At 43.0% G+C, this 2,504-nt stretch overlaps 1 protein-coding gene across 1 annotated transcript in view; it reads right to left on the bottom strand.

Annotated features, from left to right (window-relative positions):
• The window catches only part of ZBTB20 (zinc finger and BTB domain containing 20), a 26,808-nt gene extending 25,159 nt beyond the window's left edge, over positions 1-1,649 (bottom strand). Inside the window, exon 1 of the mRNA XM_010162365.2 lies at positions 1,466-1,649. The gene's annotated coding sequence lies outside the window, so the exon portion shown is untranslated. The remainder of the gene's footprint in view (positions 1-1,465) is intronic.
• Between the last annotated feature and the right edge of the window lie 855 nt (positions 1,650-2,504).

Here is a 2,504-nt window from a genome sequence, read left to right on the forward strand (position 1 = left end):
GTTGCTTTCATGGGTTTCCATTTGTACTGTCAAAAAACATCAGTGTGAGGTTTCAAATCCCATTTACTAATGAACTCTTTCATCTTTGTGAATGGGATAAAGAGATTCTTTGTTTGAAAATAAGGATTATTTTTTCTTGTTGTTCTGCTCATTTTTTGCATCTTTTCACAAGCTTTTTGTCTTCAGAAAACATTACAAGACAAAACTGTACCCCAGTTTTAACAAAGAGCCCGACATCTCCAATTTGAAGAGAATTCCTGTATATATTAAATTGCATGCTGCCTGCTGCTCAATTGTTTCACATCTTTTTCTTCTCCCCAAATCACCAGGTAAGATTTAAGAAAGTCTCCCCAATGTTTACCAGCTCTATTAAAATCAAGATCTCTAGAAGAAGCTCATAATGAATAAAGTCAGAAGCCAACAAGAATGAATTGCAGCTAAAGTGATTTTGATAGTGATGATCCCTATAACCCGCCTGCTTCCAAGCTTGGCCCTGAGGCAGGATTTTTAAATTAAAAAAAGAGAAAAGGATATACATACTTTCTAATCTGATTTTTTATTGTCATGCCCTGATTTTTTTTTACAGGCCTTTGCGAAGCCTAGTTGGATTCTGAGGTTTTGAAACCTGGTGTCATCATCTGTCTTTTTTCCCCCTTGTAAAATTTACAACATCCTAAAAATCACCACGGAAGAGGTAAACCATATATTCTAAGACTAGTGAATGTGAGGTTGCACATTCTTGCCCAAGAGATTTCAGGGCAGGGACGACTGTGAAATGACAATGTTTTGAAGAGCTGACAGGGTAAGTTCTGACTTTCTAAAATCCAGTTTTAATCACTCCCTCCCTTATTTTTGTATTTTTTGGCAAACTGGAAAAGAACAATTTTAAAAGGGCAGTTAACCCATGCTGAGTAATCTGAAAGCAAATGCAATCAAAACAAGGGCCTTAAACTGGTACAGCCAAACAGGTCTACAAAGATTTTCCAGACTCTCACAGACTGATCCTCTCCACAAAACACTCCCCTCTTTCTTCATGGAAATCCTTTACAATTTGGGGTATCAGAGCCAGACACTTGTTTTCTCCCATTGCAATACAGCACAGGCTGAAAATCCTGTCAGTAGATATGCTTGGGTAACAAGAAGCTTGTGACTACCTGCAGAGGAGTAACTACAGCTCTAGTTGGAAAGAGACAACGCTTGAGGGGTCTTCCCTTTTTAACTTGTAAAAAGTAGCAATCTGACCCAACAACACACACTCAGCTTCCTCTGGCTGATTGCATTATCATGACCTTAACACAAAATCCTCTGTTTCAGTGGTAATTCCCAAAGAAGGGAAAAGGTAAGCCCTGAGGAAGTCCTGCTCATGCCATTATGGAAAGAGCATCCAACTGGAAAATACAGTCTGCAGCAAGGAGCGTATTTTCAAGAAGCCCAGCGCAACCCAGCAGCATGTTGGTGTACTCACAATCAGATGACCCTGTGTGTGCGTGCAGGTTTGTTGGTGAATGTGGTGAGTGGATGAGGGCCGGGCTCAGAGGCGGAACAGCTTCAAGGTTCAGGCAGGGAAGGCCCGGCTTGGCGCTGCATGCACCCGTCTGAGTAATCTCATTCTCCTCAGACGCCTTCTGGTTTTCAGCTGTCTTGGGTTTCTTCCTGAAAATAAACAAAGAGACCTTTGAAGGGACTGACTGCATATTTGGGAAAAGGCATTTTTAGAATCTGTTAAAGATAACTTTCTTCCCCCTCACCACCCCCTTCTCTCCTCTCTTTTCCCTTACAGGGAAGGAGGTAGAGAGGATTTTCCTCCATGCTTCCTGTTTGGAAACAAGCTGCTCCTTGTTTTGACTCTGATGCAATGGCCCTGAGACTGTGTTACAGCAAATAGGCCAAGCACGAAGCTCCTCATTCTGCCCCTACTGATGACATATAAAATGAAACTCGTCCCAGTGGTTTAGACAGTCGGAGCTCCATTTGACAAATATTAACCAAGGCTGTAGCATTCTGAATAGAGAGTTATACAGAAATGTAATAGAATCGTCTGAAAAGCAAACAAATATGCAAGTTTCCAGTTCAAAACAAATCAGTGCAGAGGCTCATTTTGTGGGGAAAAGCACTGAAGTAATTTTGAGATGCAGAGGTCATCGAAGTAAAGCATGAAGGTTTGGAGCCTGAAACAACAGGCTATGAGCACAGTACATGCAAGCTCTCAACACCACCATCCAGGACCTCTGAGCATTTTGTAAACACAACGAATTAAGCCTCAGAGAAACATCAAGCAGGTAGTTAATCACCTCCTTCATTTCACAGACAGAGAAACTGAGGCATGAAGAGAAGTGGCAGGTTTCGAATCACGCGGTGAGCACTTTGTATGGGGATGCAAGCACCCATATCGGCTTTCCCTCCGTGTTAGAGGTGAAGGCGCTCCCTCCTCTGCTCCCCGAGGCAGGCAGCCAGCCCAGGGACAGCGCTGCCCTGACCCAGCACACGGCCATGGCACCCAGCTA

The sequence above is a fragment of the Antrostomus carolinensis genome, unplaced genomic scaffold (genome assembly GCF_000700745.2).
Source record: "Antrostomus carolinensis isolate BGI_N321 unplaced genomic scaffold, ASM70074v2 scaffold33792, whole genome shotgun sequence".
In the NCBI taxonomy this organism is placed as follows: Eukaryota; Metazoa; Chordata; class Aves; order Caprimulgiformes; family Caprimulgidae; genus Antrostomus; species Antrostomus carolinensis.